General features: G+C 38.1%; 1 protein-coding gene across 1 annotated transcript in view; it reads left to right on the top strand.

The window, feature by feature from the left end:
* LOC128652485 (autism susceptibility gene 2 protein-like) overlaps positions 1-24,873 on the top strand; it is a 598,332-nt gene that overhangs the window by 500,492 nt on the left and 72,967 nt on the right. The window lies entirely within an intron of this gene.

Raw genomic sequence — 24,873 nt, 5'->3', positions numbered from 1 at the left:
CAGACAACCCAAAATGTGAAACAAGCAGTGTTAAATAATGACTCAAACCCCTCCCTCATCAAATTTCAGCCAATCAAAATACATCCAAAGCAATCAATAGGGGATGTATGTTAAACAAAAACAATTACATTTCTTTATAATATCAACAAAGTGTATACTTTTACAAAGCACATGTGTGATATAACCATATATAGTGTACTGTATTAAGGTGTCAGCGACAGTGAAGTGGATGGCTGTGGAATATGCCAACAGATAGTAAATAATAAATCTGCCTTCTTATAATACACTCTGTAATCAAAAACATAAGGAGTTCACTAGACTAGTTGTTGCCAGGAGAAGTAGCTTATTAATACCGCATATAACATGCTCAGAGACATTTACTCACTTAACTGACAGGCAACTTACTGTGCATCAAAAGCATCTAAAACCTCAGAGGGTATGGATACTCCGCCATTAGCTGTCACGCTGGCCACCGCATGGTCGGAGGGGGCGTGTCAGCATCCGGGTTAGCATCTTGACCCGCTACTGGAAATCAGTGCCCTAAGCGTTGTTATGCGTTGCCATAGCAACCTATCGTGGCGTCACCAACCACACCAGACCGAGGCCATGCTACGTAGGTCTGTACTAGGTCACCATGGCAACCCAACAAACAATGTCAGATCGAATAATGTTTCGCTTATTAAGAACATACTTATGTGGCAACTAGATATGCGGTTAATTATAAACTAACACATTGGGAGTTATCCAGTGATAGAAATAACAGCGGTTATGGGAATTAAAGCTCACTGGTGTATAATATACTCTAAGAAAATCTCTAGGACTATAATGGGTGTAATTAAATCTTCTAAAGGGGATCAAACATTGAGGAATCTGTAGCCGCCAATTATTCAATCAAAATCTAACACGAATCTAAATTATGAGTCGTGTGTTATAATGTTACAAAGGCCAATATATAAGTTAACTATTGGATCAAAAATGTCCTGTTCTAGACATACTGACTTGCTCTCGGCATAATGATTGGGTCAATAGTTACTTTCAAAATGGAAAATCATAGAGTGTATTGGGGATGATCTAAATCCTGTGGTTTCTTAATAGGGGTCTAAGCATATAGACAAGTGAGATATCCAGGACACCACATATGTCTAAATTAACTCAAGGCCAGATTAACCAACTGGGTACACTAATTGTTGAACACATGACAGTACGGCAATGTATCATTAAAGTCCTACCTGAAAATGGAACTTCGTATCTCCCAGAGTATGGTATTACAAGAGATCTCTAGTAGGTAGGCTAAGTGTGGATTCTTAATATGTCCACAAGTATTTAATAAAGTGTACATGGACTCTCATTAACAAATGGGATGTTTATAGACATCCTACCAGTTATGTCCCTAGAAAAGGTACTACAGGAAACAATGCCAGTCCACATTTGTGTTCAATCCTCCTGGTTGTACTGTTCCAAGTCTATGGATCCACTTGGCCTCAATTTGTAGGAGTTTCTTCTTTCTGTTGCCTCCCCATATCAAAGGTGGTACATGATCAATAAGTATGAAGCGCAAGTCCTTCACAGTGTGGTTCATCTGTATAAAATGGCGTGCCACCGGTTGTTCCGATGTACCATCCTTGAGTGCAGTCCTGATGGCACTCCGATGGTTAGCCATCCTCTTCTTGATGTCATCATCCGTCTTACCGACGTAATACATCCCACATGTGCAATTCAACAGGTAGACCACAAATGGGGTAGAGCAGGTTAGATGGTGTTGGATCTTAAAACTCTGATTTGTGTGCGGATGATGAAAGGTTTTGCTCTGGATCATCGAATTGCACGTTGTGCATCCAAGGCACTTAAAGCATCCCTGTTTCTTCGATTTTAACCATGTTTCCTTGATGTAGGCATGTCTTGGATCAGTGATCATCAGCATATCTTGGAGGTTACGCCCTCTTTTATATCCCATCCTTGGTGGGGAGAATTCTTTGAAAGGTAATTGTTGGTCTGTGGTCAGTAGATCCCAATGGTCCTTCACTGATTGTGCTACAATCCCAATATTAGGTGAATATGTCATAGTGCAAGTCATCCGTTTTTCAACAGGTTTCATTCCTCCTGTTTTCAGTAGGGTGCTCCTTTCTGTACCCTTGGCTATTTTATGGGCTTTTTGAATGGTTGTGTAGGAATATCCCCTCTGTAGAAATTTGGTTGACATTTCTTCTAGCTGTCTTTCGCCATTATTCCTTATAGAGTTGTTCCTCACTACTCGGTAGAGTTGTGCCAATGGGATTGCTCTGATGAGAGATCTTGGGTGACTACTACTTGCCAACAATAGGGAGTTCCTGTCTGTAGGTTTATGGTACATGGTGGTTTCTAATTGCCCATTCTCCTTAAGTATTCTCAGGTCCAGGAAGTCAATGGCTTCTTTGCTGGCCACCATCTTAAATTTCACCGGATGTGGTAGATCATTGAGGTCTTGTATCCACCTCTGTAGATGTTCTTCTGTACCTCTCCACACCAGTAGCACATCATCGATGTATCTCATGTACTTGATAATTTCAGGAATCTCATAGACCTTCATGGTGTTGGATTCATAATCCTCCATAAATAAGTTCGCATATGATGGGGCCATGTTTGACCCCATGGCGGTCCCCGTGATTTGTTGGTAGTATTTCGATTCAAACCTGAAGAAGTTTAAAGTCAAACATAATTCGAGGATCTTGATAATATAGGTACTGCTAGGCCCGACATAGGGATATCTAGAGAGAGCCTTTGTGACTGCTCTCATTCCATCTTGATGTGGGATGATGGTATAAAGGCTTGTGACATCCATAGACACCAAGTAGTCATCTGTAGATAGATCTTGAACCTGCGAGAGATGACCCAATACGTCACTCGAATCTTTAACGTATGATTTCATGTGTCTCACCAGTGGTTGGAGAAATGAATCAATCCACTTTGCCAAAGGGCTCAACAAGGAACCCCTTGCAGACACAATCGGGCGTCCAGGGGGTTTCTCCAGGCTCTTGTGTACTTTGGGCAGGGTATGAGAGAATAGGGCAAATCGGATATGCCACCCTCAACCAATCATATGTATCTTTATTGACCCAACCTTCCACTACACCTTCAAGCAGTAGATTGTCAATCCGTTCTTGAAATAGCTTGGTAGGATCCTTCTTGAGAGGTAGGTATACCCGGTCATCATTTAATTGTGAGAGTATTTCTTCTTTGTAATCCTTATAATTCAGGACTACAATGGCCCCACCTTTGTCCGCATTGCGGATCACAATGTTAGGATCGCGGGCCAGACTCTCAATTGCCACACGTTCCTCTTTGGAGATGTTGTGTCTGAATAATTCTTTCGGCATTGTTGCAGCATCCTGTAAGACCAATCTAGTGTAGGTTTGTATACTGGCAGCAGTGTGTTGAGGGTCAAATGTGCTCTTGTTTCTAAAGATGGTCCCCATTTCTTGCTGTTCTGTCATTTTAAAATGATCTTTGAGCTTAAGATTTCTTTTAAACTTTTGGATGTCCAACCAAGTATCAAATTCGTCTGGTCTATGTGTAGGGACAAATGTCAAACCTCTATTGAGGAGTGTCAATTCTGCTTTATTAAGCAAGCGATCAGATAGATTCAGCACTATATTCTCCTGGTTCGTCCACGTCGTGGTGGTCTTCCGGTGAGTCCCACTCCTTCTTGGATGTGGTCTCCTTCCTTTTTTCGGTGGCTTGACCTTGTAGTCACCCCTAAAAAATGCACCTGGGAAGTTGAGGGACTTGCATACTCATGTAGTCCTGGAGTATCTGTGTCAGAACCTGAGCTTGTATCCACAGTGTTCAGTTGTCTTCTGGTGTATACCCTCTGGCGGCGGGGTCGCCTAGGCCTGTAGTTCTGCCTCTCCTCAGGGCTCAAGAGCCACTTGTATACCTGTCTCTCCCTGTAGTCCTCAATTACTTGTTGTAATTTCTTATTTTTAAAGGTTATCAGGGAGCCCTTATATTCTTTGACTTGGTTTGTAAGTTTATTCAACCGTTCAAGAACGGATTGACAATCTACTGCTTGAAGGTGTAGTGGAAGGTTGGGTCAATAAAGATACATATGATTGGTTGAGGGTGGCATATCCGATTTGCCCTATTCTCTATACCCTGCCCAAAGTACACAAGAGCCTGGAGAAACCCCCTGGACGCCCGATCGTGTCTGCAAGGGGTTCCTTGTTGAGCCCTTTGGCAAAGTGGATTGATTCATTTCTCCAACCACTGGTGAGACACATGAAATCATACGTTAAAGATTCGAGTGACGTATTGGGTCATCTCTCGCAGGTTCAAGATCTATCTACAGATGACTACTTGGTGTCTATGGATGTCACAAGCCTTTATACCATCATCCCACATCAAGATGGAATGAGAGCAGTCACAAAGGCTCTCTCTAGATATCCCTATGTCGGGCCTAGCAGTACCTATATTATCAAGATCCTCGAATTATGTTTGACTTTAAACTTCTTCAGGTTTGAATCGAAATACTACCAACAAATCACGGGGACCGCCATGGGGTCAAACATGGCCCCATCATATGCGAACTTATTTATGGAGGATTATGAATCCAACACCATGAAGGTCTATGAGATTCCTGAAATTATCAAGTACATGATGATGTGCTACTGGTGTGGAGAGGTATAATAATAATGGCGAAAGACAGCTAGAAGAAATGTCAACCAAATTTCTACAGAGGGGATATTCCTACACAACCATTCAAAAAGCCCATAAAATAGCCAAGGGTACAGAAAGGAGCACCCTACTGAAAACAGGAGGAATGAAACCTGTTGAAAAACGGATGACTTGCACTATGACATATTCACCTAATATTGGGATTGTAGCACAATCAGTGAAGGACCATTGGGATCTACTGACCACAGACCAACAATTACCTTTCAAAGAATTCTCCCCACCAAGGATGGGATATAAAAGAGGGCGTAACCTCCAAGATATGCTGATGATCACTGATCCAAGACATGCCTACATCAAGGAAACATGGTTAAAATCGAAGAAACAGGGATGCTTTAAGTGCCTTGGATGCACAACGTGCAATTCGATGATCCAGAGCAAAACCTTTCATCATCCGCACACAAATCAGAGTTTTAAGATCCAACACCATCTAACCTGCTCTACCCCATTTGTGGTCTACCTGTTGAATTGCACATGTGGGATGTATTACGTCGGTAAGACAGATGATGACATCAAGAAGAGGATGGCTAACCATCGGAGTGCCATCAGGACTGCACTCAAGGATGGTACATCGGAACAACCGGTGGCACGCCATTTTATACAGATGAACCACACTGTGAAGGACTTGCGCTTCATACTTATTGATCATGTACCACCTTTGATACGGGGAGGCAACAGAAAGAAGAAACTCCTACAAATTGAGGCCAAGTGGATCCATAGACTTGGAACAGTACAACCAGGAGGATTGAACACAAATGTGGACTGGCATTGTTTCCTGTAGTACCTTTTCTAGGGACATAACTGGTAGGATGTCTATAAACATCCCATTTGTTAATGAGAGTCCATGTACACTTTATTAAATACTTGTGGACATATTAAGAATCCACACTTAGCCTACCTACTAGAGATCTCTTGTAATACCATACTCTGGGAGATACGAAGTTCCATTTTCAGGTAGGACTTTAATGATACATTGCCGTACTGTCATGTGTTCAACAATTAGTGTACCCAGTTGGTTAATCTGGCCTTGAGTTAATTTAGACATATGTGGTGTCCTGGATATCTCACTTGTCTATATGCTTAGACCCCTATTAAGAAACCACAGGATTTAGATCATCCCCAATACACTCTATGATTTTCCATTTTGAAAGTAACTATTGACCCAATCATTATGCCGAGAGCAAGTCAGTATGTCTAGAACAGGACATTTTTGATCCAATAGTTAACTTATATATTGGCCTTTGTAACATTATAACACACGACTCATAATTTAGATTCGTGTTAGATTTTGATTGAATAATTGGCGGCTACAGATTCCTCAATGTTTGATCCCCTTTAGAAGATTTAATTACACCCATTATAGTCCTAGAGATTTTCTTAGAGTATATTATACACCAGTGAGCTTTAATTCCCATAACCGCTGTTATTTCTATCACTGGATAACTCCCAATGTGTTAGTTTATAATTAACCGCATATCTAGTTGCCACATAAGTATGTTCTTAATAAGCGAAACATTATTCGATCTGACATTGTTTGTTGGGTTGCCATGGTGACCTAGTACAGACCTACGTAGCATGGCCTCGGTCTGGTGTGGTTGGTGACGCCACGATAGGTTGCTATGGCAACGCATAACAACGCTTAGGGCACTGATTTCCAGTAGCAGGTCAAGATGCTAACCCAGATGCTGACACGCCCCCTCCGACCATGCGGTGGCCAGCGTGACAGCTAATGGCGGAGTATCCATACCCTCTGAGGTTTTAGATGCTTTTGATGCACAGTAAGTTGCCTGTCAGTTAAGTGAGTAAATGTCTCTGAGCATGTTATATGCGGTATTAATAAGCTACTTCTCCTGGCAACAACTAGTCTAGTGAACTCCTTATGTTTTTGATTACAGAGTGTATTATAAGAAGGCAGATTTATTATTTACTATCTGTTGGCATATTCCACAGCCATCCACTTCACTGTCGCTGACACCTTAATACAGTACACTATATATGGTTATATCGCACATGTGCTTTGTAAAAGTATACACTTTGTTGATATTATACAGAAATGTAATTGTTTTTGTTTAACATACATCCCCTATTGATTGCTTTGGATGTATTTTGATTGGCTGAAATTTGATGAGGGAGGGGTTTGAGTCATTATTTAACACTGCTTGTTTCACATTTTGGGTTGTCTGAGGAAGGGGTGAATGCCCCGAAACGTCACTGCCGAATAAATATTTGTTGTTTTGAAATCCAGTGAGTGCTTATTCCTATTCAGATTGTTCATTCCGTTAAGCACCCTGGTCTGTGTCTGGGTTGGCCAGTGAGAGTGCACTAAATCGAAGTCTCTATATATATATATATATATATATATATATATATATATATACCCATACATATATTTAGACATATATATTTATATATATATATCTATATATACTGTATTCAATAAAGCTCTTTCCATTCAAACACCTTGTTATATACCATATATATTACACACCAGACAAGCATCTTGCAACGGGTTCCACATCTATAAGCTTGTAAAAAGTGCATGAAACTTTTAAATAATCATTCGCCTAGATTTAGAGTTCTGCGTTAGCCGTCAAAACCAGCGTTAAGGGGTCCTAACGCTGCTTTTTACCGCCCGCTGGTATTTAGAGTCAGTCAGGGAAGGGTCTAACGCTCACTTTCCAACCACAACTTTTCCATACCGCAGATCCGCTTACGCCAATTGCGTATCCTATCTTTTCAATGGGATCTTCCTAACGCTGGTATTTAGAGTCTTGGCTGAAGTGAGCGTTAGAACTCTAACGACAAAACTCCAGCCGCAGAAAAAAGTCAGGAGTTAAAAGCTTTCCGGGCTAACGCCGGTTCATAAAGATCTTAACTACTGTGCTCTAAAGTACACTAACACCCATAAACTACCTATGTACCCCTAAACCGAGGCCCCCCCACATTGCCGCCACTCTAATAAAAAATTTTAACCCCTAATCTGCCGACCGCACACCGCCGCCACATACATTATCCCTATGTACCCCTTATCTGCTGCCCCTAACATCGCCGACCCCTATATTATATTTATTAACCCCTAATCTGACCCCCCAACGTCGCCGCTACCTTATCTACACTTATTAACCCCTAATCTGCCGACCGGACCTCGCCGCCACTATAATCAATGTATTAACCCCTAAACCGCTGCACTCCCGCCTCAAAAACCCTATAATAAATAGTATTAACCCCTAATCTGCCCTCCCTAACATCTTTGACACCTAACTTCAAGTATTAACCCCTAATCTGCCGACCGGACCTCGCCGCTACTCTAATAAATGTATTAACCCCTAAAGCTAAGTCTAACCCTAACACTAACACCCCCTAAGTTAAATATAATTTTTATCTAACGAAATAAATTAAATCGTATTAAATAAATTAATCCTATTTAAAGCTAAATACTTACCTGTAAAATAAATCCTAATATAGCTAAAATATAACGAATAATTATATTGTAGCTATTTTAGGATTTATATTTATTTTACAGGCAACTTTGTATTTATTTTAACTAGGTACAATAGCTATTAAATAGCTATTTACTATTTAATAGCTACCTAGTTAAAATAATTACAAAATTAACTGTAAAATAAATCCTAACCTAAGTTACAATTAAACCTAACACTACCCTATCAATAAATTAATTAACTAAACTACCTACAATTACCTACAATTAAATCAACTAAACTAAATTACAAAAACAAATACTAAATTACAAAAAGTAAAAAAAGATTACAAGAATGTTAAACTAATTACACCTACTCTAAGCCCCCTAAAAAATAAATAAAAAGTTAACAGCTCTATTACCTTACCAGCCCTTAAAAGGGCTTTTTGTGGGGCATTCCCCAAAGAAATCAGCTCTTTTGCCTGTAAAAAAAACATACAATACCCCCCAACATTACAACCCACCACCCACATACCCCTAATCTAACCCACCCAAATCCCCCTTAAAAAACCTAACATTAAGCTCCTGAAGACTCCCTACCTTGTATTCACCCAGCCGGGTATCAGCGATCCGTCCAGAAGAGGGTCCGAAGTCTTAATCCTATCCGGCCAGAAGAGGTTCTCCAGAGGATCCGAAGTCTTCATCCTATCCGGCAAGAAGAGGTCCTCCAGAGGGTCCAAAGTCTTCATCCAGACGGCATCTTCTATCTTCTTCCATCCGGAGCAGAGCGGGTCCATCTTGAAGCAGCTGACGCGGAGCCATCCTTCCTCACCGATGTCCTAAGTCCGAATGAAGGTTCCTTTAAATGACGTCATCCAAGATGGCGTCCCTCGAATTCCGATTGGCTGATAGGATTCTATCAGCCAATCAGAATTAAGGTAGGAAAAATCTGATTGGCTGATTGAATCAGCCAATCAGATTCAAGTTCAATCCGATTGGCTGATTGGATCAGCCAATCAGATTGAGCTCGCATTCTATTGGCTGTTCCGATCAGCCAATAGAATGCGAGCTCAATCTGATTGGCTGATTGGATCCTTTGCTGCATTGGAAACAATGTAATTCAGAGGTTTTCTGTGGGAAAACAAGCCTTCAGGCCTGTCTAGATTTGTTAATGAACTACACAATGAGTTATTTTCTCTATATTTTGTGCGTAGTGGAGGATTTTAAACTCACCTTTTATCTCCCCCTAATTTAAAATGTTGTTTTATTCTGCCCGGAATCAACTTCACCCAGCAGTGACTCAAGCCTTCTCCCAGCTGATGAGTAGCAACAACTACGAAACAGTGTGTCCTGAGATGGTTATGAATCACTGCACTAACCCTAGCTAAGTTTATAAGCTGTGTGAAAAGCGATACTTTGGCGTAAAGGGAATCTGCTGAAAAGCAGACTGAAGTAAAAAGGTGTGTCATTGTGTACTTAATTTGCATATCTTACCCAGAATCCTTTGCTGCTTTGGAAACAATGTAATTCAGAGGTTTTCTGTGGGAAAACAAGCCTTCGGGCCTGTCTAGATTTGTTAATGAACTACACAATGAGTTATTTTCTCTCTCTCTTTCTCTCTCTCTCTCTCTCTCTCTCTCTCTCTCTCTCTCTCTCTCTCTCTCTCTCTCTCTATATATATATATATATATATATATATTATATATATATAATATATATATATATATATATATATATATATATATATATATATACTGTATATAGTATATATATAATATATAATCAGCTAGTTCACAATTTATCGTTAGAGTCTGGGCAATAAGTCCCTTTACTTGTTACAGAGAGCTCTGCAGTTACATGAATGTGAAGGTTCGTAGAGCTCCAGTCCCCAGCCCTATGTAAGCCATGCTAAGGCCCTTTCACAAGTCACAAGCTGCAGCCAGATTATGTACTTACAAAACTTTTTCTCCGGAGCCGCCGGGGACTTGCAGAGCCAGCCAGAACAAACCATTCACCTCTGCTGAGCACGCTCATAGATCTGAGCACACAGTTATGCGCATCACAGCGCAGGACGTGACAAATATCTCCTCCTCGTCCCAGGCTCTTCCCCAGGGGCGAAACTACAGGGGGGTGCAGAGGTCGCAATCGCGACTGGGTCCACAAGGGTGGGGGGATTAAAAAAAAAAAAATATTTTTTTTTTTTACATTAAAATATTTTGACCTGACACTGCCTGCACTGATATCATGTGAGTGTGACATGATGCTTCACTAGTGTCTCTGACTACAGGGGTTAGTGTTTCTGTTTTACCCATTGGTGTTTATGTGTGTGTGTGTGTGTGTGTGTGTGTGTGTATGTGTGTATGTATGTATGTGACTGTGTGTGTATTTATGCATGTATGTGTGTGTGTGTGTGTGTGTGTGTATATGTTTGTAGAACCATCAAATTACAGACCTTGTTACTGCAGCATAGGGTGGCGGGGGATAAACAGTGTCCCTATACAGTACCACAATATACAGTACGGGGGGGGCTGGACCATGTCACAGACTACTGTGGTCACTTTATAAAGTACTGGGGCGGGTAGGGTCAGGCCTGTCATCTCACCGGCAGATTACAGACTGTGTCACTGACTCACTATATACAGTACTGGTGTTTAAACAGTGTCACTATATACAGTAATAGGGGGTCAGACCATCTCACAGACTGTGGGCACAGGGTACCTCCTTTTGCAGACATGTAATCTGATTCACATTTTTGTTCTGTGTTAAATGTAGAGAAAAAAAAAGATATGTATCAAATTCACTTTTTTTTGGGCAGGGGGCTTCTTAGATTCTTGCACCTGGGCCCTGTGGTTTCTAGTTACGCCTCTGCTCTTCCCCCCTCCCACACACTGCGCCAGGGGAGCTCTTAGCCCGGGACATTTAAGGGTAGTTCCGGGACACGGGAAATACAGTGCCAGACCGGGACTATCCCGGTGATATCGGGGCGGGTGGCAACCCTAGACCAGTTGCAGGATGCTTCTCCAGTATGTAACAATAAGTAATTGAAATTATGTATTGGGTGTAAACTGTCCCTTTAACTATGTGTTTAATACCTTTGGGGGTTTAAATATATAACAGTGCAGGATCGATAGTGATAAAATTACATGCTCTAACAAAAGAGAGCCTGTCATTTTTTCACTATAATGGCTCTTTAATTGTCTACAAATATTTTTTTCAAGTTTATTTTAGTGATAACGAAAGGGCTACTTGGAATACGTTATTAAACTTCATAAATACTCAATTTGTAGCAAACTGCTACAATTAAACTCGAAGGGGCTGATTTATTATCGGCCCAATGCTGCCTAATGCAGCTGTTTCCAAATGAGCCTTCAAGCTCATCGGAAACAGGAGTTAAAAAGCTGCGGTCTCCTCATAGACTTGGATGCAGCGCCTTTAAAAAAACATTTATCATTTGCGTGCTAACTCAACACCCCATTAGACCTACTGAACATTGGAATGTATTTTTTTTACAGTAAACACACAGTAAAACACATTATTACATATTAAAATTAAATAAAAATGTTTTTTTCTTGTTTTAAGGTATTTGAATAGAAAGGGCTCTGAAGTGTGTGTGTATATATATATATATATATATATATATATATATATATATATATATATATATATAAAATAGAAGACAGCAGTCGCTGGGCTTAAGGAATAGCAATAGTAGCTTTCATTTACGTGACGTTTCATGGGGACAGCTCCCCTTCATCAGACCAGCAATGAAATGTGACAAACAAACATTTATACCCTCTAAGACCCAGTGAGCACAAATTGCGCCAAAATGGTTGTCAAGGCAACCATCTATTGTTTACACCAAAACATATACAAATACAGTTACAAGTTCATTAATGCCTATTACACTGTTACAATCACAATTTGGTGCAGTGTACACATATAACAAAGACGTACCAAACTATTCCAAGTGGCAACAGTAGATAGGGTCACATCGCAGAGCGCTATTTGTAACAGGAGTTCAGAGAATGTAGCAGGGTGGACCCCATGAAATAACCATAACACCCTCCCACCCTAGCACTCTGCGATGTGACCCTGGCTACAGTTGCCACTTGGAGTAGTTTGGTACGTATTTGTTATATGTGTACACTGCACCAAAATGTGATTACTAGATTAGTGTTCATACTTTATTGTTAGTCTAAGGGCCTATATTACCATATGCTGTGTAGCAAACAATCTCTTTGTTGCCTATTTTCTTTCCATTCCATTTTATTCAGGGAATATTATTTCCATTTGCATACCGTGAACACTATTTCTTATCTCAGATTTCTTGGAGTACTATCCCTGTTGTGATCTCACTCGCTTCTTGGCCCATATAGTATTGTAAAGAAATATATACTCTGCACTTGCAGTCTTTTTGTGTACTTTGTGTCTTCTTGTTTTGTTTTCTATATATACAGTTGTGCTCATAAGTTTACATAAGTTTACATACCCTGGCAGAATTTATGATTTCTTGGTCATTTTTCAGAGAATATGAATGATAATACCATGGTGATTTTGGCCTGATAACATGCACACAAGTTGGCACAAAGGGGTTTAAATGGCTATTAAAGGTAACCATCCTCACCTGTGATCTGTTTGCTTGTTATTAGTGTGTGTATGTATAAAAGGTCAATGAGTTTCTGGACTCTTGACAGACCCTTGCTTCTTTCATCCAGTGCTGCACTGATGTTTCTGGATTCTGAGTCATGGGGAAAGAAAAAGAATTGTCAAAGGATCTGTGGGAAAAAGGTAGTTGGTCTCATCACTCCAAATGACTTTGTGCCTGCCAGAAGGTTTGAGGATTGTCTCTGTGCTGTTTGGCGTATTGTAAGCGGGATACTTTGTGGCATTTGGGTAGTAATGGCTTTCTTCTGGCGACTCGACCATGCAGCCCATCTTTCTTCAAGTGTCTCCTTATTGTGCATCTTGAAACAGCCACAAGTTATTTGTGGGTTTGTCTTTGCTTTCCAAACGATTTTCCTGGCAGTTGTGGCTGAAATTTTAGTTGGTCTACCTGACCGTGGTTTGGTTTCAACAGAACCCCTCATTTTCCACTTCTTTATTAAAGTTTGAACACTGCTGATTTGCATTCTCAATTCCGTGGATATCTTTTTATATCACTTTTCTGTTTTATACAGTTCAACTACCTTTTCCCAGAGATCCTTTGTCAATTCTTTTGCTTTCCCCATGACTCAGAATCCAGAATCGTCAGTGCAGCACTGGATGAAAGATGCAAGGGTATGTCAGGAGTCCAGAAACTCATTGACCTTTTATACACACACACTAAGAAACTAAGAAAACAGATCACAGGTGAGGATGGTTACCTTTAATAGCCATTCAAACCCCTTTGTGTCAACTTGTGTGCATGTTATCAGGCCAAAATCACCAGGGTATGTAAACTTTTGATCAGGGTCATTTGGGTAGTTTCTGTTATCATTATGAGTAAACACAGTTGATTGCTAATAAATGGCTTCAGCCAAACACTAACCATGAGTGAAAGAAAAGTTTTTGTGTTATCATTCATATTCTCTGAAAAATGGCCAAGAAATCATAAATTCTGCCAGGGTATGTAAACTTATGAGCACAACTGTACCAAGTCGATATGTTCAGTATGATTTATCTGTGTTTTTCACTTTTGTGATTGTAACAGTGTAATAGGCATTAATGAACTTGTAACTGTATTTTTATATGTTTTGGTGTAAACAATAGATGGTTGCCTTGACAATGTTTGTTTGTCACATTTCATTGTTGGTCTGATGAAGGGGAGCTGTCCCCGAAACGTCACGTAAATAAAAGCTACTATTGCTATTCCTTAAGCCCAGTGAGTGCTGTCTTCTATTACATATACCTCTAACTACATTCAGCACCCTGGCATCTGGACATTGGTCAATTTTTGGCAATAAAATAAACTTCTCCAGAAGGTATATCTCCCAGAGACATAGGAATATTTATCTATCTCATTGAAAAATGTTTTGTTAGTCTTATTGTATAGATTTTTGCTTGTCTGTCTTTTTTTCAATTGATTAGTTTACAGACAGATAACAGTCCATCTAGATCAGACTAATTTAAATATATAAAAATGGATACAAGTGGATAATAACACACTTTGGTGTTATTAATACATTATAGCCGATAAAAAGGGTTATCTAATATATTTCACACATGTTTCAGACAATGTAGGGCCACATAACATAGTTATATATAGATCAAACAAGTGGTTACTAGTGGCTAACATTAAAATCTTTTATTGATTCTGCCACTACCATCTATATAGCACAGTTCTTTTTAACATTGTTATGATAGAGTTAAACACAACTTGAGTGCCTGTTAGCAATTATTGTTTTTAATTGGTTTAGTAATTGATTGTATACCATGCACCTGTATATAAGTCCTGTTGACATGGAGTACCCCAGCAGTCTATGAGTACGGCCAGCATGGACTTGGGCTACACCGTCTAACTATGCACTATCCCGTAGCCATTTGTTTTTAAACTTTTTGGAATAAAGTTTACCTTTTAATTATTTGGATACCGCCTCCGGACCTTCTTTTTCACTTACCTATATACACATAAATATACACACACATATATATATATATATACATATATTTAGACATATTTATACTGTATACAATATAGTCCTTTCCATTCAAACACCTTATCATATATTATATACCTTTTAACTCACAACATTGTGTTATTATTATTTATATAAATACTTTTTATCAGAAAGTGTATCTATGAGTTTAACACTTTATTTTAATGTATTTATATTGTGTTTGGGGCAGTTCTTACTCTTTACGCTCGGCCTTCACTTGCACTAAACTGACACATGCAAATTTAGTTTAATTTTTAAACACGTTTCTTTGAATATGTAATATGCGTAAAATTTAGTGGTGAGCGCCATATTCGTTATTGTTACCCATGCTAACAATAGCACACCACTTGTAATCTAGCCCAGGGTTAGGCAGCAATTTGTGTGTTGCCCAGTTATTTAATTTCTATGTGTTTCCTCTGCACATTCAGATTCATATGCACGTTATTCACTCATATTTTCTTTTCTTTGTCATTTCGTCACAAAGTCCTCTATGAAACATAGATGTGGGACAGTGAAAAAGAAAACCTGTGATAAAATATTTATAAATAAAAATACTTTGAAGAATATGAATATTTTTCTAACATTAGACATTCTGCACAGTAAAGACTGACTGCCTTTATTTATATATTTTACATGCGGTTCTGTAGGTCAAAATGGAAATTTCTGTGAATGTGCAGTCTTTTTTACGTAGACCTAGGTTCTGCTGAGGTGGTAAAGTTTGGAAATTGGTGGTAACGTACAAATTCTCCATAGACTACAATGGAGATAAATATTTGTATCACCATTTTCCAAACTTTTACACCTCAATGGAAACGTCCTTGGGAAACACAAATGCGTAATAAACAAACATATTGTTATTGCATTTATAATGCAATAGCAAAGCATGAGCCCATGACAATATATAGAGTTTTAATAGAGAGGGTTAGAAGAACCATAATGACATTAGTTATTATTGGTTGTCTAGTTAGGCTGTATGGTATCCTTAAAGTATAGACTTTAAGGGGACAGTGTACTGTAAAATTGTTTTTCTCTTAATGCGTTTCCATTGATTTGATATATAAATAGCAGAGTATACAATGTATTAGAAAGTGTTCCTTTAATTTTATTTTTGTATATGAAATAGATTGGGGTTATCTTTGACACCACAACCCAATAAAAGGGGCTAAACTTGTAGGGGTATCAGATCTACTTATTTTATCACTTTGTATACACACACACATACACACACATGCATCCTTATCTTAGCTCTGTATACCAAAGCCCAATAATTACAGAGAGTGATTTAACATTAACATTTTATTAATTACTTCATTACTAGGAGCAACTAAAGAGGAAGGAGAGGTACCAAAAACACAGTCTGGATGTGAGAGTGTGTAGAAGCAGCTGATAGGTCTAGGAGGAGAATTGAAAGGAATAGTCATTATAATTGCACTATTTAAAATAACAATGGCCCAGATTACGAGTTTTGCGTTAGAAGCTATGCGGTGCTAACGAGCAGTTTTTGCTCACCGCTCACTTACCAGCGCTGGTATTGCAAGTTTTGAGAAACCAGTCGTTAAAAGACAAGAAGTGAGCGTTGAGCAAAATTTTGCTCATTACCGCACTCCAATACCAGCGCTGCTTAAGTCAACGGTGAGATGGTTGTATGTGCTTGTGCACGATTTCCCCATAGGAATCAACGGGAAGAGCTGGTTGAGAAAAAGTCTAACACCTGCAAAAAAGCAGCGTAAAACTCAGTAATGCAGCCCCATTGATTCCTATGGGGAAATACATTTTATGTTTACAAATAACACCCTAACATGAACCCCGAGTCTCAACACCCCTAATCTTACATTTATTAACTTCTAATCTGCCACTCCCAACATCGCCGACACCTACATTATAATTATTATCCCCTAATCTTCCACTTCAGACACTGCCGCCACCTACATTATATGTATTAACCCCTAATCTGCTGCCCCCAACATTGCCGACACCTACATACTATTTATTAACCCCTCATCTGCCGCCCCCAATGTCACCACAACCTACCTACATTTATTAACCCCTAATCTGCTGCCCCCAATGTCGCTGCAACCTACCTACATTTATTAACCCCTAATCTGCCGCCCCCAATGCCGCCGCCACCACTATATTAAAGTTATTAACCCCTAAATCTAAAACTAACCCTAACACCCCCTAACTTAAATATAATTACAATAAATCTAAATGAACATTACTATCATTAACTAAATAATTCCTATTTAAAACTAAATACTTACCTATAAAACCCTAAGCTAGCTACATTTATAACTAATAGTTACATTGTAGCTAGCTTAGGGTTTTTTTTTATTTTACAGGCAAGTTTGTATTTATTTTAACTAGGTAGAATAGTTATTAAATAGTTATTAACTATTTAATAACTACCTAGCTAAAATAAATACAAAAGTACCTGTAAAATAAAACCTTACCTAAGTTACACTAACATCTAACACTACGCTATAATTAAATAAATTAACTAAATTAAATACAATTACCTAAATTAAATTAAATGAGCTAAAGTACAAAAACCCCCCCACTAAATTACAGAAAATAATAAACAAATTACAGATATTTAAACTAAATACACCTATTCTAATAGCCCTATCAAAAAGAAAAAGCCCCCCCCCCCCAAATAAAAAAACCCTAGACTAAACTAAACTACCAATAGCCCTTAAAAGGGCCTTTTGTGGGGCATTGCCCCAAAGTAATCAGCTCTTTTACATGTAAGAAAAAATACAAACAACCCCCCCAACAGTAAAACCCACCAACCACACAACCAACCCCCCAAATAAAAAACTATCTAAAAAAACCTAAGCTCTCCATTGCCCTGAAAAGGGCAGTTAGCTCTTTTGCAGGCCCAAAGTTCCTAACCTAAAAATAAAACCCACCCACTAAAAAAACAAAACTAACACTAACCCCCTGAAGATCGACTTACCGGGAGACGTCTTCATCCAAGACGGGGTGAAGTGGTCCTCACCCAGACGGCATCTTCTATCTTCATCCATCCAGCGCGGAGCGGGTCCATCTTCAAGACATCCGACACGGAGCATCCTCTTCATCCGACTGTTCCAATCAGCCAATAGAATGCGAACTCAATCCTATTGGCTTTCTTCAAAATTAGTTCTAATCCAGCAGGGGTCGCTGTTGTGTATTGCAATTTACATTCTCAGTGACAGTTGGGCAGGAGTAGTTCACTTGCTCTTTGCCTTCTCAAAGATCTACTTAGTAAAGGTTTGTATGTAACCCAACAATATTTTGACTGAACCTTACATGTCATTCTGACTGCATTGTATATGTCATTCTGACTGCATTATATGTCATTCTGACTGCATCCTACATATCATTTAACATTTTCAAGTCATGGCAATGTGTGTGTAAATCCATAGACATAAGCAAGAGAGAGAAACTAAGTATGGGTTATTCAGGGATTCCTGACAGATATCAGTGTTACAATGTAACTATCGCTAATTTTGGGGGGAGAAATGGTTTGGAAATAGCAAAGTGCTATTGGTACTTATTGCCCTATAACTTGCAAAAAAAAACAAAGAACATGTAAACATTGGGTATTTCTACACTCAGGACAAAATTTAGAAACTATTTAGCATTGGTGTTTTTTGGTGGTTGTAGATGTGTAACAGATTTTGGGGGTCAAAGTTAGAAAAAGTTTGTTTTCTTCCATTTTTTATATTTTTTTAAAAGTAATTTATATGATATGACAAAAATAATGGTATCTTTAGAAAGTCCATTTAATGGCGAGAAAAACGGTATATAATATGTGTGGGTACAGTAAATAAATAAGAGGAAAATTACTGCAAACACACAAACACCGCAAAAATGTAAAAGGAACCCTGGTCCTTAAGGGTAAGAAAATTGAAAAATGAAAAAGTCTGGTCACTAAGGGGTTAAGCTAAATTATCACAGTGCTCTGCAATATTCAGTATTTATTTTCATAAAATAATTATTAAAACCCTTTATAATAAAATATGGTGTCCTCTGAGTACTAAGCAATATATGGGTTCATACTTTTAGGAAAACCTGTCTGTGATATTGATTTATTTACAGCCGTCTGTCATGCAACACAATATTTGTCCTGATTTGGGACTTGTGAATGTTGTTTTTTGTGTGTGTGTTATAATGTGTTTCATGCAATAGGGGTAATAAATAATGTGATGTAGTGCAGTTTGATAAATTAGCTTTTCACAAACCATTATATGCAGTTATGTATGCAGTTATATAGAATTGAACTCTCCTGTTCTACTGAAAAAACAAAATCCTAGACTATCTTATATACGTCAGTAATACTGATATGTCTTTTATCCTTTAACATTATAGCTATTAAAAACATAAGGTTTCATACTAGGGTTATGTTTACTTACAGTTGTTTTAGCAAAGTGAACTGACAGCACCACTAAGCAAATATTATTTTAGTCCTCTATTCCTCAGCTGTCACTACAATTTTCAGTCCTTGTAATCTGTAAACCACCGAGTACTGTAGACAAACTACAGTTATTTGCAGAGAAGGAATTATTATTTGCATTTTTTCAGCAGCTGTTTTCTCAAGGGCCTCGTGCAGTTTCATTTACAAGGACTCCAAACAATACAGAGAGACTTTTCTGTTCACTGCTCAACGTAAAACCACTTAAAACAAATGCATTATATTACAGTTAAACTCTAAATGGAAATGCATGGAAAACAAATTATATAAATAATCTAGTTCTTTGCAACAATAAAATGCACTTGTAATATTTAATTAAGAGCATACAAAGTAAATTAACCATTGCATTATTAAGGGGTACATTTATTAAACTGCATTCAGAGGCTTGTGGAACAAGCTTGCATAATTGAGTGTGTTCCACATATTTAAGAAGCTAAAACCGCTTCTGTTTTCTTCTCCGCCATCTCAGAAGTGGCAAGATAGAAACACAATTGGTTGGACTGGAGCAGAGGTCGACATTGCACAAGAACCCTTTTGTGCAATGTTAAATTTCACCCTGCAATAAAACATTGCATGTGGTGATAATTGCAGGCGGACAGCTTCACTACTTATGAACCTGTCCGCCTGCAGGGATAATACATTTACCTTTAAAGAGGACTCACCTGAATTGCTGCACAATATATTGCTGCCATCTCTGGAAGCCTATGAGTAAATTGTTAATATACTACAGAGGGCCCAAAACATTTTGTATAGATGGTAGAGTACTAATAGAGAGATTGGCTGGGGGCCGCATTACATTATGATATCCTATTTTTTAATTTAAAAAACATAACAAAGTAGTTACTACTAATACAATTAGCTATGTTTACTATTTAAATTTACAAAGTCTGGTACAAATTCATGTATTTAATTAGGAGTGTGCTACTGCTTTTCTTCAATACAGGTGTTGAGAGTCCACACCTGAGAGTGTGTGTCAGAGGGACGTATTTGGAGTATTGGAAGTGACATATATTTCACCAGTGGGGATTTAGTCACAAGTCTTGTCATAGGGGTCACAGGGACTTGTCCTTTGCCTGTGGTTTGTCGATATACTCCTATTTTTTTTTCTTTCTTTCTTACTTTTAAGGTTAATGATCCTTAAGTAGATGAGGATAGGATATACCAGATGAGTGTATAGATACTGTTTTTTAAACCATTGGTTAAAGGGACGGTCTATACCAGATTTTTTATTGTTTTAAGAGATAGATAATCCCTTTATTACACATTCCCTAAATTTGCATAACAAACACAGTTATATGAATACACTTTTTAGCCCTGTGATTACCTTGTATTGAAGCCTCTGCAAACCCCCCCCCCTTATTTCAGTTCTTTTGACAGACTTGCATTTTACCTTACTCCTAGGTAACTCCACGTGCGTGAGCACAGTGTTATCTATATGACACACATGAACCAACACCCTCTAGTGGTGAAAAACTGTCAAAATGCATTCATATAAGAGGCGGCCGTCAAGGTCTAAGAAATTAGCATATGAACCTCCTAGGTTTAGCTTTCAACTAAGAATACCAAGATAACAAAGCAAAATTGGTGATAAAAGTAAATTGGAAAGTTGTTTAAAATTATATGCACTATCTGAATCATGAAAGTTTATTTTAGACTAGACTGTCCCTTTAAATCCCTTGGTGTAATTCTTGTCCCTTTTGCAATTTCTTTGATTATATCCTGAAATTGGAATTTAACTTTCCTTTTTTCCTTCTACAAGGTTTATGAATTTGTAACCTTTTCAGGCTTCTCTTATTCAGTTTTGGGAAATTATTCCATAAGTCGTTGGGGCCTTTTTTATTCTGCCTAAATTTACTACATTCCTTTGGAAGATATGTTTTTCTTTATTGTCCTTTAAATATAAGGTTATAATCCTTCTTTAGGAGGGCTTTTTGCAAGCAAGTTATATTTTTAGTCCAGTAATATCTATTGCTGATGTGGCGGTTGTTTGTTCTTTTGGCTATATAGTCTTTCTGGACAGATTTCTTATGATTCTGCTTCAAATATTATTTTTTAAACTTCTTTATGTTGTTTAAATGTGCAAATGCTTTCTTTTGTGGCCTTTTTTTGACATAATTCATTGATGCTAGAGTATGTCTTTAGCTGTTCCTTCTAGAAAAGCATTATAACTAAAATCTTGGTCTACTGATATGATTTCTATTTCCAGACTTTTTAACACTTTGTAGGGAAATATTTTATTTGATTCTTATTTGGATTTCCATTATTTCTATGGTGTCTGTGTGTTTAGGAACTTTTTTCCCCTCAGGACTAGAAGTCTAATGGTATTTTTAAAGCTCAGATTTGTGTTTAGTTAGTCCTTTTTGTCTGGATAGGGCTCACAAATATTTTTCCTCTGCCCAGTATCAGAGTTCCTTTGTTTCTGTCTGGAAATAATAGTATTTGTTATTACTTCAGTGCCTTTAAATGGATTTGGGCACTAAACCCTCTGCTTGCAAGGTTGCAAAGCTATTTTCCAGGGCTATTTATATGCTAGCTAATGCTGACAGGGCAGTTTCCATTAGTTTAATGGGAACAGGTCCAGTAGTTGTAATATCCTCTCCCCATCTAATTCTGCATATAGATACAGTCCTCAACCGCTCTGGTAGGGGGTATGTTATTTCTTTTTTTTTAGGAAGCTTTGCTTTAGTCTGTTCTAGTTCCTTGAGCTAGTATTATAGTCTCAAGGATATTGAGTAGGTTATAGATCAAGGCCTTCCAAGGGAAGGCTTTTTTTCTGTCCTATGTTCCTAGGTTCCCTGTAAGACTCAGGTAGATGGAAACTCCAACCTATTTATTGTTCCTAAATTGGAGGGAATTTTCAGATAAATTCTGATCTAGATATCATGAACAAGTCTTTCAAGTTTCTACTTTTGAAATGGAAACTATTCAGACTATTCTGCGAGGTCAGTTTATGTCCACAATAGATTTTAAGGATGATTACCTTTAAGTTCTTTTTTCAAAAAAACAGCAGCAGTTTCTAAGGTTTTGGACAAGCATTTTCAGTTTTTGCTCTTTGGTTTGATCTTACAGCTCTCAGAATATTCTCCAAGGTTTTGGATAGCCTCTTTTCTGTAATAAGATCTTGTGGTATTGCACTATTTCCATACCTGAATGATATTGTGGTTTAAGATGCATCTTTACATTTAGCAGTATTTGTCTCCTGCAGACCGCTGTTGTTACTTCAACAATATGGTTGGAGAATTATTTTTCCAAACAGTTTACTGGTGCTTTAGATGTAGGATAAAATAGATTCAGTTTCTATGAGACTTTCTATGATAGAGCAAAGACAGTTGTAGCTGGGGTTTTCCTGTTAGAACCGTCAGTCTCTGTTTTTTCCTTCAGTTGCTCTTTGCATGGAGTTTTCAGGTCTCATTTTTGTGACCTTGCTTGCGTTTTGCTCACTTTCACATGAGCCCTCTTCTGCTTTGTATCTTTTCCTATAATACAGGGACCATAATCTGTTGTCTCTGAGGACTCGTTTTCATTCTAGAGCAAGTCAATTTCAATCTTGGTGGCTGTACTATTATCTCTTTATGCAGGGATCTTCCTTTGTTCTGGGGGTCTCAGAAGGCATTAGGAGTTAAGGTTACCTGTTAATGTTTTTAAACTCTGTGCAATATTAATTGCCCTTCAGGGCTGGCCTCTATTGAAAAGGGAATCTTCATCGGGGGGACATGCAGTTCCCTTGTTATGAGGATAGCATCTCAAATTCTTTCCTGGTCTAAGGCTTATTATTATCTTATTTTTGCTGTTCATATTACGGGACTGGACAACTGGAAAGTTGTCAATTTTCTCATTTGTAAGATTGGTCTCTTCATATAGTTATGTTCTATCAGATAATAAATGTTTGGAGTTGCTCATAGATAGTTCTGATGGCCTCTCAGTTTAACCTCAAATTTCCAGGTACTGTGTAGGTCCAGTAGCATTTAACCCCTTCACTACCGGGACTTTCAGATAAAAACTTGCCCAAAATACCGGAGAATGTTTAGCATTTTTGCTATCACTCCATTGAAACAGAAACAGAGCCCTGTTTTTTTTTTATTTTCCTGTCAAAACTATATTTTTTCAGTAGACAACCCAAGGTATTGATCTATTCCAATTTTGGTATATTTCATGCCACCATTTCACCGCCAAATGTGATCAAATAAAAAAAGTTTTTTTTAACAAACTTTGGGTTTCTCACTGAAATTATTTACATCTCTGCTTGTGCAATCATGGCCCTTTATTTTTATTTTCTGTAGCGTAGGGCCTTCCCACTCCCTCTCATCCCTCCTCCCTCTGCTGTTGCTTACAGGATGGTTTGGATATGGGTTTATCGACCATTTCTACAAAGGGTCAGATTTCTGACATTTTTTTGTTACAGTATGTTCCACAGAAGATTGCTAATTTTCCTGCCTTTCATGGTTTATTTCTAGTCTGGCCTAGAATTCAGACTGGTATTATTTAATTTTTCCTCCTTGGTACCTTTTTTAGTCTTGAGGATTTTTCACATTCCTCTTTTTGAACCTATGCATCAGATGGATATTACATTTTCTTCTGGGAGTTGTGTTACTTTTAGCTTTTTCATCTGTTAGAAGAGTCTCTTCTCTTTCTTGTGTGGTTCTCCTTATTTTATTTTTCTTTAGGATGATGTTGTGTTTTTTTTTACGATATTAGTTGGAACTCTGTAGTTCCTTCCTAATCCTTCCTGCTCCTATTTTGTTTGCTCTTATTATTTTTCCTTCCTCTTTGTGCTCGGCTATATGTTAGACTGTGGTACTCTTGAGGTGGGAGGCGTTTTATAGAGTACTTGTGGTTTGGAAATCTTTGCCTCCTCCTAGTGGTAGGGAAGAGTAATTCCCAGGAGTAATGGATCATAAACGGTCACAACCATGAAATAAATTAATTTATCAGGTAAGCATAAATTATGTTTATCAGTAACAAATTAATAATGTTTGTTTTCTTCTTATTGCTAATGATGGCACAAAAACACTTGAAGGGCTGAATGGGAGGTAGTTTGGACGACCCTAGCTAGCTTTATATTTAAGTGGTGGTTGAGGGCTGCATGTCAGGAAATCAAATCACTTTGTGATTATCCCTACTTATAGGATGACACATAAGGGATTAATGCTTAAAATGTCATGCTCTATCTAAATCATGAACATTTAATTTTGACGTTACTGTCACTTTAAGCATATTTTGTTTATATTGATTTTTTTGTAATAATATTTATTGGTTAATCAAGATATGAGTCAGGATTGAGGTAGGATGAGGTTCAATCACATTGGGTTGTGGATATTTATGCAAATAGAATATAACTGTTAGAGCCACAGAGTGTTCTGCTTATGCTCAAGACACCTGCGGACTATATTCAATGGATAAAGTGCCATTGTATGCTGGCTTTCTTTTTACCAATTGTACAGAGCATGTAGCAACCATTTCCTAAAGGTAATATGGAGTGGTACCATTGAGATGTTTGGAAACTGCTGCTTAAAATAATGCTTTTGATATATTTTGAAACCCTGCCTATAACCCCTCAAATGCTCCACCCCTTCCACACTCACATGAAGCAACTCTACCACCATGTGTGCCAGGTTGAGACATAGAAATGTTAGGGTAAATGTATACAATTATAGTTA

Source organism: Bombina bombina, chromosome 3 (genome assembly GCF_027579735.1).
Source record: "Bombina bombina isolate aBomBom1 chromosome 3, aBomBom1.pri, whole genome shotgun sequence".
In the NCBI taxonomy this organism is placed as follows: Eukaryota; Metazoa; Chordata; class Amphibia; order Anura; family Bombinatoridae; genus Bombina; species Bombina bombina.
The sequence above is the reverse complement of the archived record's forward strand: the minus strand, read 5'-3'. Positions and strand labels throughout refer to the sequence as shown.